Raw genomic sequence first — 12,874 nt, 5'->3', positions numbered from 1 at the left:
TAATTAAATATTAAAGTCCAAATCTAAGTAAAATAAATCATGAAAAATTTGACCATAACTCCATTGCTTTTCAAAAAAGAAAACGTTTATTTTAATTATGTTTATGTTTCTTTAAATTTATATTTTATTAGATTCCTATATAAGAATATAATTAGAGTTTTCCTAAGATTTAGTTTTTAAATTCTAGTAGGATTAGTAAGACTCGTACCTATATAAAGATATTATATTTTTAGTTGTAAACATCCAAGTTTGATATTAATAAAATTAAGCTTTTAGCTTTATTTAGGCGTTGGCTAAGTTGTTTTTTAAGGAAGTTTCTTCAACCTTCTTATTGAGTTAGGAATTGATGTCTACTTATCAAGGTAACTAACTTGTGGCATTTTTATGAATCTCTTTCTTTGAGTTAATTTTAATTTATTAAGATATTTTTTATGGTTTTCTAATCAATTCAATTTATCCTAGTTATCTTAATTCTCAATCATATGTTGATTATGAGTTAAGTAGAGAGGGTTTATTTAGGGATTTAAGTTTCTGCATGCTAATATCATATGTCGCATTTTAGATTGCTTGTGTCAATCTCGGGTTCTGCATCACTAGGATTCTATTCATGCCCTAGGATCCTAGAATGAGAATCACATGCAGTAAGATGTTATGAATCTTGTTATCAAGGAGGTCATATTTCAGCCTAAAGCCGATTAGCCTTGATAAATAAATCGATATCCATAATTCCACATAGTGAATATACGAGAATGTAAAGAACAATGATTAATACTCTTTCGAATTGTCAAGAAAAAATTTTAATACTAAACTATTTTTTGGAAGTAAGAAAAATATGTACTCTGAATTTAAAGTATCCATCTATCTTGAAAGAACATAAACGTAGAAAAGATATTGAAATTAGGCCCTGTTAGTAGTGAATTTTCATATATGAGGAGAATCGTTTAAAATCCCAAGTCATTGGAGAAATATATAAGTTTTGGTAGTAATTAAAAATTGTATTGACTAGAGATTACGAAAGATAATTTCCAAATATTCACATATTAATTTTTGAGAGTAAAAAAACAATTGGTTTTTACTTAGGTATATGAACTTTGGAGAATATAAGAAATACCAATTATATTGAGGTTAGTTAAGTAATTGAGAACTTATCATTGTGGTAAGTAAAGAATGTAATATATATTGTTAAGAGGGTCTTTTGAATGATAATAAAGTAAAGTACGATGCTTCTAGTCAGTATTTGATAGTAATGACAATTGCATAACTTATTGTTGAGGGATAACAGACTTTAATGAATTCTGAAAATTAACTTAATTTAAGATAATATTTTTTTGTGTGAATATATAACGTTTATAAGAGATTTATAGCAAAATAACCATCAGACCCCTTAGGTTCTAAAACTTCTAAGATTGGAAGATGAACCCTTAATAAAAATATACTTACATTCGGAAGTTAGAAAAGAGTATATTTGTGTATGAATTCTTACTAAGATCAAACTTGGTGGAGCAAATTTATTTAATGGGGAGGGTGGTGAAGACGATGTAATATTCTGACTTTTTTCGGTGTCTCTATTTGTGCACAATAAGGATATTAAGCATGCATATGTATATAGAAATCCATGTAAACGAGAAAAGAAAACAAAAATGAATAGAGATTAACAAGCATGAGGTGTCATTGGTTTGGATAATTATGCCCGTGTTATACAAATATACTTACACACACATATATAATTATATATATAGCAGCTATACACAATTGAATTAATCAAAGTGGAGTATGAGGTGTCATTGCTTTGGGGCGAATTAAGAAGAAAGGTGAAATTAGGAAGGGTTTTGAGTGGAACTGCAATGTGGCAATGGATGCCAAACTGTGGCCTTCACTTGTGGAGGAAAGAAACCGGTGTATGAGTGGATTTTGATGTGGCTTTGTGAGGTTGCCATAGAGGAGAAAAATGTGATGGAAGTGGAATGGCGACGAAGAAAACATGGTGGAAATGCTTCAACCATGCCCCGCCACTTGTCCATTTCTTGTGGGTTCTTCTTTCCTATAAATAAAGAGGGAATTAAGAATGGGAATCATTTAGCAAAAGATGAAAAGAAAAGAAAAGAAAAGAAAAGAAAAGAAAAAGAGAAAAGCGTGAGAAAGAAGAGAAGAAAAAAATTAATAAAAATGTGATTTGAAAGAAGAAAATTTTGAGAAAATTATTGAAGAATTTTGGACAGATTTTTTTAGGAATATTTTTAAAAGAAAAAGAATTAGGAAATAAGGAAAGAAGGAAGAAAGAAGTAAGGAATCTTGGGTCAAATAGTAAAGAAAACGAGATTAATGTTAGAATATCAATTAGAATATAATTAGAGTATTATTTGAAAAATAAATATATACATGAAATAATTTGTGATTTTATCTAAAATTAAGGACTAAAATAGAGAAAATAATTAAGATTAAATCCTTGAATTTAGTACGATACCACACTACAGTTGAGGTAAGAACAATACTACTCTCTTAAACAGCTTTTAATGTCGTTTCTAAATGCATTTAGAAAATGAATTCTTTGCAAAAATAGTAAAAGGTGAGATTTTAACTATATGTAGAAGTGTGTGTTCATGAAATTTTCTGGAAATTAATGAATGTTTTCTTAGTTGATTTCTATTAATTAATGTTTGCCAATGTGTTTTGATGTTTTAGACTTAGTATTAAACCATCACATGAGAGAAAAATAGAGTTTTGGTAAATTAAGGATAAATTGGTTAAAATAGAATGTAAATAACCTAACTTAGGAAAAAGGAAATTAAAAGGAAATAAATAAATAGAATAACTAAAACAATTAATATTGGTACACCTGAACAGGTGAATTAAAATGGAATTAAAATACGCCTTAAATGTCATAATATTAAAAGTAAATAAAATAGGTTAAAAACATGTAAAAGGATTACTTAAAAAGGCACTTTTGTTATGTATGCTTGTTTGATGTATGAATTAATTACATCGTTTATTAATTAAAATGATATGGTCATATTGTTAAGGGTTAAAATGTAATGCATGAATTGTCTAATTGGTTAAATAGTAAAAGGGACATATGAGGTTATAGAAAGAACATGAGAAGGGAAATGGGGGAAAATACAATAAAGTTTGGAAAGATCATGTTTAAGGTAGTTAGGGTGTTGTGTCTAACATGAAAAAGGAGTCATTATGTTATGGGTGTGGTGAGTTATTGGTTCCATTATATGGAATAGTTTAGTGTTTCTGGGAGGAAAAGTTGGACTTGATTGGTATTCACACTCTGAGGCTCAAAGGCGTGGCTCATTGCGACCTGAATGACTGTGGGATGGCGCCCGAAGAGAAAAGGTGATTGCATGTTTTTACGGGTAATATATGTAAATTGTTATTGATTGTTATTGGCGCACCCATCCATAAATAGTGGTGTCTATGTTGCCCTCCTTAGTAATAGATGTTAAGTGGTTCTGGGCACATGATTAGCAATATGAACTTAATTAAAGATATAAATGAATATAAGATACTTAATAAAAAATAAGAGTCAGTGAGTCAAAGTTAGTCGTCATAGTCAGTCTAGGTGCATGTGTAAAGCTTACATGTGATTGATTGGGTGTGTAATTACATGGGGTGTTGGGGATTGAAAGCAGGAACAAGTACGGTATTAAGAGTTGCATGTTATTGATTGTAGAGTAAGGATTTTATGATAGAGATTGATTGATGAATTGATGGATTGATTAATTGTTATTGTTTTTATTGATGAAAAGGTTTCATATAACTTACATTGCATTTCGTAAAGGGTTTTCACTTAAAAACATTAAAAAAGCTTTTAAAATATTATTGTGGCTTACTAATACTATGTTTCTTACTAAGTCACCTAGAACTTACCCTAATCCAGATTGTCCTTTCAAGTTAGGTAACCCTAATAGGATCAGTAGCCAATGAAGGTGTGAGGAAAGTCCTCCAGCCTTAGGTTTAAATTTATTTGGTAGGGATTACATTAGTTAAGTTTAATTTCCTTATCTCTATTGTCTTATATATATGTAAATTATATTTATAATTTAATTCAAATGATGAGTTATTTTTATGTAGTCCACTACATTAAAATGAAATTTTTGGATTTCATGTTTTGGTGCAATTGGTTAGCAATTTTCCTTAAGAATCTAGGAATGGGAGGTTACAGATAGCAACAAAGATATAAGAGACATTGGGGCTAATGAGGGGAGAGAAATGCAACTCGTCTAGTTATCAGAAGATCCGATGGTCGTTTTGATGGATAAGGATTGGGGAAGGGGGACTAAGGGGGACCTACAATTAATAATCCAATTACTAGATGATCCTGATTGAGAAGGGAGCAATGTGAGAGTGGGGACCTTCTGATGGATGGTGATTCTTAGTGGGTGCTAGACAATGTGATAAGATTGAGTAGCTTAGTGTATGTTAAGTTTAGAGGGTTTGAGGGGAAAACTAAGGAGTTTTCTTCGGGAAATGGAGAGTAGAAGATTGGAGAATGAATGAGAGGGGAGTGTGAGAAAAAAGGAAGGGTAGAGGTGGCGCTAAGGGACCAACGAAGCTGAGAAGACTAATATGCTTGGTAACTATGATGGAGGGAGGAAGGGGGAGAGGAAAGGAGAGAAGAACAGTACACAATCTTAATCAATAGTTAGTTGAATTATTTCATGGAATGTAAGGGGTATCAATGACCGAAAACAGAGGCAAATTGTCAAGGGCATAATGGGTAGACTGAAATAAAAAATAGTTTATTTTTAGGAGACTAAAATGGTTATTGTAACGGCCCCGGAAATTTAAAATGGAATGTATATTAAAAATATCAAATGCGGAAGCGAAGTCAAAATTCGATTAACATCCCTTACACTAAAACCAAAAACGTGCTCAAAATATAAAAGATCAAACTAACTAAAAGAGAGATTCGAAAGTAAACTATGAATATGACTTTGGAGTCTTTAGGCGTCCCCTTCGTCGTCTTCTTGCGGAACGGGCTTGGGAACAATGTCTTCCTGATCTGAAATGATTAAATAAGGAATGAGCTATACTAGCCCAGTAAGGACATCACGATATCTCACCGTCACGGAGATAAAGGTGGGTAGAAAACACAAAAAGACCAATGGAGCATAATTTACAATAAACTCATTTATCAGTAATAAACCCTTTTACTATTCACTTACCTCGGTGAAACTCATAAAACAATATACGAAAGCAATAACATTATCATCATCATGAAATCATATAAACTGTGTAACATAATACTTATCACGCCCTTGCAATTCAATCATTTCACAATTACTTTTCCTCATTCACCAGCCTACTAGTATCCATGGGGATCCATAGGGGTCCCGCTACCCGTTACCCTTAATACTTGTAATCAGATTCCAGGGCCGTCCCCATACCCCGTCCGGTATGGGCGCCAAAACTGTAAACCTCAATACCCCGTCCGGTATGAGGGTGAAACGGGCCGTCCCCATACCCCGTCCGGTATGGGCGCCAAAACACAGAAGATCTCCATACCCCGTCCGGTATGAGAGACCACAATCCCGGTAGGGTCCCCTACGGACCCGGTCCGTCCACCATCTCCCAGGATATCTAATAAGGCTGACCCCATTACACAATTATCAATTTATACAATCTTCCATTCTTCTTTCCCTCAATCATCATCATCAATTCGCATTTAGATAAGCAAAACAGTAATTCATGCCAAACAGACAACATACAGTATCGGTATTTCAGTCATTCAACCAATAAACAATAAAACAGTAAAATATGCACACGAAACTATAAAATGAAAACATCAAACCTCATACTACATTTAATACTGAAAATTAGATCAAACAATAACAGACCATCATTGTATCAGACTCGGGCTCTATTGGCAACCTCAATCAGTTATACATCTATAAAGTCTCAAAATACCGTTTAATTATTTATTAAGCTTTAATACCGTGATAGAAAATAGGGTGAGGGGTCCTTACTCGTTTCGGGGTCCGAACACGGCTTCACAGTGCGCCTACAGGCTGTCCCTAATTTTCCCTGAATTTTTCTCGGGGAACTGAAACGCACTACTGGTACCTGCACGTGTTCCAAAAAAATCCCAAATTAGGCCCAGGGCCCCTTTCGGCCCAAATCGCAACTCCGGCACGGCGGCTCCGCCGTGCTCCGGCGACGGCGCCGACGCTTGCGGCGGCGGTTTGCCTCGGGTTGGCCGTTTTTGGCCGTTTTCAGCCGAATTCGGCCACACTCGCATTGGTTCCTGTGATAAAACAACCCTACGGCCCTCGGGGGGCTGAAAATTTACGGAAAACCGAAGCTTACAGGCGGCGGTGCTCTCGGGTGCGGCGGCTCTCCGGTGAAGTTCGTGTTTTGGTGATTCAGCTCCGATCAACCTGTAGAGAAAAGAATGGTAATCACGGTGATATAAAAATTGCATTAAACGGAGGCCGGGAAGGGCCTCATCGGAGGCAAAAACCGAGAAGGGGCGCGGCGGCGCCGCTGGCTTTCGGCCGTATTTTTTGACCGTTTGGCCGGGATTTTGGCTCTGATTTGGCCACTGGGGAAATCAGCGTGGAAAAACGAGTCGGGGGTATGAAATTTACCTCGATCGGCGGTCGAAAATCCCTCCGGTGCGGCGGCGGGTGGCGGCGGCGGGTGGCGGCGGCCGGCTTCTGGTTCATCTTCTCCGGCGAGCGGCAGGCGGCTAGGGTTTGTGGTCTGGTGTGGGGGTTCTATTTATAACCCTTTCCCCTTTTGATCTCAGCCGTCCATTTTATTTTAATCTGGGCCGTCCGTTTTTGATTAAATCTGGGCCGTCCGATCGCACGCTTGATCTGGACCGTCCGATCGCGCCTACGCGGATCGCCAATGTGGCCCGTTTCGAAACGACGTGGTCTTGCCACGTGGCAGGTCCCGGTTGGCCAGGACTGCTGACCGGGCCTGCTTACGTGGCTGCCAACGTGGCTCTTTTTTTTTTTTTTTCGGCCCCTTTTCCGGGCGCTACAACTCTCCCCCCCTTAAAGAAATTTGGTCCCCAAATTTGCCTCATTACTCTTGATCAAACAGATGGGGATATTGGGCCCTAAATTCTGATTCCAGTTCCCAAGTCGCCTCCCTGGGCGTGTGGTTCTGCCACATGACTTTTACAAATGATATTTCCCGGTTGCAGAGTATTCTGCTTTCTCGGTCCGTGATACTGACCGGTACTTCTTCATAAGTCAAGTCCTCTCGGAGTGGAAGCGGTTCATGAGCCAAGACATGAGAAGGGTCCGAATTGTACTTACGTAGCATAGATACATGAAACACATTATGAACCCGGGAGAGCTCAAGAGGCAGTGCAAGTCTGTAGGCAGTGGTACCAATCTTGTCTAAGATTTCAAAGGGTCCAATATATCTGGGGTTTAATTTTCCCCTCCTGCCGAACCTACTAATTCCCTTGAAGGGGGTGACTTTAAGAAACACCCGGTTGCCTTTCTCAAAGGCCAGGTCTCTCCTCCGGGTATCAGCATAACTCTTCTGCCTACTCTGAGTTGTCTAGATGTTCTTCTTGATCTTAACTATCTTGGACGTGGTTTCTTCTACCAAATCCAGGCCGAACAATCTTCTTTCACCCACTTCTTCCCAACAGATCGGTGACCTGCACGGACGCCCGTATAACGCCTCATATGGGGCCATACCGATGCTTGCTTGGTAACTGTTGTTGTAAGCAAACTCTATCAGGGGTAGGTGGTCGTCCCAATGGCCCCCGGAGTCAAGGACACAAGCTCGGAGCATATCCTCCAGCGTACGAATTGTCCTTTCTGATTGTCCATCAGTTTGGGGGTGGAAAGCAGTACTAAGTGACAGCTTTGTTCCCATAGCTTGCTGGAAACTATTCCAAAACCGAGAAGTGAATCTGGGATCCCTGTCGGATACCACTGTTACTGGAACTCCATGCAGTCTGACTACCTCCCGGATATACATTCTTGCCAACTTGTCCAAAGGATCAGTCATTCTGATGGCCAGGAAGTGGGAAGACTTAGTGAGTCGGTCAACAATTACCCATATAGCATCATGTCCCGATCGTGCCTTGGGTAGTCCCGATACGAAATCCATGGTGATATGTTCCCACTTCCACTCTGGAATCGGTAAAGGCTGAAGTAACCCGCCCGGGCGTTGATGTTCTGCTTTGACCTGCTGACATACCAAGCACTTAGATACAAAGTCGGCTATATCTTGGGCCGCTCGGTTTAGTGGGGGCCTTCCTCTCCTCATTTCTGTGTACATTCACAAGGAATGGTTGAGTAACGACCAATCGGTGAGTATTTCTTTAAAGGACTATAGTGTAAGGGATGGGTCCGAGGAAATACGGCTCTGATACCAACTGTAATGGCCCCGGAAATTTAAAATGGAATGTATATTAAAAATATCAAATGCGGAAGCGAAGTCAAAATTCGATTAACATCCCTTACACTAAAACCAAAAACGTGCTCAAAATATAAAAGATCAAACTAACTAAAAGAGAGATTCGAAAGTAAACTATGAATATGACTTTGGAGTCTTTAGGCGTCCCCTTCGTCGTCTTCTTGCGGAACGGGCTTGGGAACAATGTCTTCCTGATCTGAAATGATTAAATAAGGAATGAGCTACACTAGCCCAGTAAGGACATCACGATATCTCACCGTCACGGAGATAAAGGTGGGTAGAAAACACAAAAAGACCAATAGAGTATAATTTACAATAAACTCATTTATCAGTAATAAACCCTTTTACCATTCACTTACCTCGGTGAAACTCATAAAATAATATACGAAAGCAATAACATTATCATCATCATGAAATCATATAAACTGTGTAACATAATACTTATCACGCCCTTGCAATTCAATCATTTCACAATTACTTTTCCTCATTCACCAGCCTACTAGTATCCATGGGGATCCATAGGGGTCCCGCTACCCGTTACCCTTAATACTTGTAATCAGATTCCAGGGCCGTCCCCATACCCCGTCCGATATGGGCGCCAAAATTGTAAACCTCAATACCCCCTCCGGTATGATGGTGAAACGGGCCGTCCCCATACCCCGTCCGGTATGGGCGCCAAAACACATAAGATCTCCATACCCCGTCCGGTATGAGAGACCACAATCCCGGTAGGGTCCCCTACGGACCCGGTCCGTCCACCATCTCCCAGGATATCTAATAAGGCTGACCACATTACACAATTATCAATTTATACAATCTTCCATTCTTCTTTCCCTCAATCAGCATCATCAATTCGCATTTAGATAAGCAAAACAGTAATTCATGCCAAACAGACAACATACAGTATCGGTATTTCAGTCATTCAACCAATAAACAATAAAACAGTAAAATATGCACACGAAACTATAAAATGAAAACATCAAACCTCATACTACATTTAATACTGAAAATTAGATCAAACAATAACAGACCATCATTGTATCAGACTCGGGCTCCATTGGCAACCTCAATCAGTTATACATCTATAAAGTCTCAAAATACCGTTTAATTATTTATTAAGCTCTAATACCGTGATAGGAAATAGGGTGAGGGGTCCTTACTCGTTTCGGGGTCCGAACACGGCTTCACAGTGCGCCTACAGGCTGTCCCTAATTTTCCCTGAATTTTTCTCGGGGAACTGAAACGCACTACTGGTACCTGCACGTGTTCCAAAAAAAATCCCAAATTAGGCCCAGGGCCCCTTTCGGCCCAAATCGCAACTCCGGCACGGCGGCTCCGTCGTGCTCCGGCGGCGGCGGTTTGCCTCGGGTTGGCCGTTTTTGGCCGTTTTCGGCCGAATTCGGCCACACTCGCATTGATTCCTGTGATAAAACAACCCTACGGCCCTCGGGGGGCTGAAAATTTACGAAAAACCGAAGCTTACCGGCGGCGGTGCTCTCGGGTGCGGCGGCTCTCCGGTGAAGTTTGTGTTTTGGTGATTCGGCTCCGATCAACCTGTAGAGAAAAGAATGGTGATCACGGTGATATAAAAACTGCATTAAACGGAGGCCGGGAAGGGCCTCATCGGAGGCAAAAACCGAGAAGGGGCGCGGCGGTACCGCTGGCTTTCGGCCGTGTTTTTCGACCGTTTGGCCGGGATTTTGGCTCCGATTTGGCCACTGGGGAAATCAGCGTGGAAAAACGAGTCGGGGGTATGAAATTTACCTCAATCGGCGGTCGAAAATCCCTCCGGTGCGGCGGCGGGTGGCGGCGGCCGGCTTCTGGTTCGTCTTCTCCGGCGAGCGGCAGGCGGCTAGGGTTTGTGGTCTGGTGTGGGGGTTCTATTTATAACCCTTTCCCCTTTTGATCTCAACCGTCCATTTTATTTTAATCTGGGCCGTCCGATCACACGCTTGATCTGGACCGTCCGATCGCGCCTACGCGGATCGCCAACGTGGTCCGTTTCGAAACGACGTGGTCTTGCCACGTGGCAGGTCCCGGTTGGCCGGGACTGCTGATCGGGCCTGCTGACGTGGTTGCCGACGTGGCTCTTTTTTTTTTTTTTTTTTCGGCCCCTTTTCCGAGCGCTACAGTTATGGTAGGGGTGGAGCTTTTTCAATGTCTATAGGGCTGTAGGGAGATTAGATAAAGCACACTGCCTACAAATGATGCTGCATGAGGTATAATTATCATATGGAAAGAGGATGCACTTTTGTATGAAGTCACTTTATCTCGTAAGTTCTTTATATCTTACTTATTTAAAGATGTTAGGAGCGGTTTCAAATGGTTGTTTACAAGTGTCTATAACAAAGGGGAAGGTAGGGATCATAGGTCTTTATTAGAGGATTTGGAAGAATGTAGGGAGAAGTGGACAAGCCCTTGGGTGGTAGGGGGTGACTTCAACATGGTTCTAAAGAGGAGTGAAAGAATTGGTGATCATTTCCATAAACACTGTTATGAGGAATTCAAAGAGACCCTAGGCAGTTATGGCCTTATTAATCTTCCTTTGGTTAGCGGTAGATGGACATGTTCTAATCAAAGGGAGAACTTGTCATGCTCTAGAATCAATAGATTTGTGATTAATTCTGACTTTCAAGAGACTGTTGTTAATGTATGTCAAAAGAGACTGAATAGATTAACCTCATACCACCTTTCTATTTGCCTTAAATCTGATGGAATTAAATGGGGTCCATGCCCTTTCATACTAGAAGATAAGTGGCTAAAGGTAAGTGAGTTCAGAGATAATATTAAAATTTGGTGGGAAGTAGACTATCCATAATGGAAGACGAGTTTTAAAGTGGCTCAGCAGTTTAAATTCCTGAAAACAGAAATCAAAAAGTGGTATAGAGAGGTGGGGAGACAGTATGATTTAAAATTAAACTCTTTGCTTGAAACTCTTGAAGTTTTTGATCAAAGAGAGGGGAATGGTTAACTTTCGAAGAAAGATATGGTGTAGCAGAAAACTGTAAGAATTAATGTGGCGATTTATCTACAGTTGGAAGTAATAAGTTGGAGACAAAAATCTAGGGCTAGATGGGTAGTGAAAGGTGATCGTAATACCAACTTTTTTCACTGCCTAGCTAGTTAACACATACGGAATAATTTTGTGATATCTATGTTGTTTGGGGATAAGTTTGTGAAAGGAATTGAAGAGATAAGAAAGGAAGGAAGAAATTATTTTTCCTGAATATATGAATAAGAGTTTGACTGGAGACCATCCTTGGATGGTATTAATTTCAACTCACTAGATGAAGTCAGTTGGCTGCCCCTAGAAGGCAGATTCACTGAAGAAGAGATTAAAGTGGTGGATGAGCTTCTTAATAAAAAGAGAGATGGGGTCTTATGTAAGCTTGACATAGAAAAAACATATGATCATGTGAATTAGAGATTTGTGGACTATATGCTTTGGGGAATGGGATTTGGTGTCAAATGGAAGAAATGGGTTAAGTGTTGTATCTTTACCACATCTTATGCTATGATGATTAATGGTGGTCCATCGTCCTTTTTCCAGGGTTTTAAAGGCTTCCATCAAGAAGATCCGCTGTCCCCTCTACCTTTTATAGTGGTTATGGAAGGGCTGAACAAAATAATACTCAAGGCTTGGGACATTGATTTATTTAAGGGTTTGAGTGTTGTCATGGGGGAGAGAAGATAAGAACTAACTCATTTATTATTCGTTGATCATGTTCTTCTGTTTGTGTGCCTGAAAGGGGTGCATTATTAAATTTAAGGTGCATTTTAATGGGCTTTTAGGCTGTATCGAATCTCAACATTAACATCATATGGGGAGATATGAATGATAGAAAGAAACTCCATTTAGTGGCCTAGAAAGAAATGAAAAAGCCTATTATTGTTGGTGGTGTTAGAATAAGGTCATTGATTAAAATGGTTGTGGAGGTTCATGGTTTTATGGCAAAGGGTAATTGCTGCAAAGTATGAGGTAGAAGGCAGTGGGTGGTTCACTGACTCGACGTTATGTTCTCATGGAAAGAGTCTTTGGAAGAAAATGGGGGCTAAGAAGGAAAAAATTGGTTCTTAATGCATCGGGCTTAGGTATGGACTTAATATGTGCAGATATCATTTTTGTAATTTCTAGTTTTATGATGGGCAAAATAAGAAATGCAAAAGTATATCGATATAAATAGATGGTTATGGTTCTCGAATCAACGTACCATTTTATTTTTCTGAAATTCTGTCACTAGAAAAAAATAACTTTTGAGGCCGTGTGTTGATTCAAAAGTATCTACTGCAGGACCCAATCAAATCTTCTGCGATAAATCCAAGTATGCTTTCGTTTATTCATTCTCATTAATTCGATATAAGATTGTATGTTTAGATTTATCAAATATACTTTAATTCAAAATTTTTTTTCTAACAATTGGTATCAGAGCTTTTCTCATATTGGATTTTATTTATTTATTTTGGATTCATGATTTAA

This window comes from Carica papaya, chromosome 6 (genome assembly GCF_054855325.1).
Source record: "Carica papaya isolate Zhongbai chromosome 6, ASM5485532v1, whole genome shotgun sequence".
Lineage (NCBI taxonomy): Eukaryota > Viridiplantae > Streptophyta > Magnoliopsida > Brassicales > Caricaceae > Carica > Carica papaya.
This window is presented reverse-complemented; position numbering follows the sequence as displayed.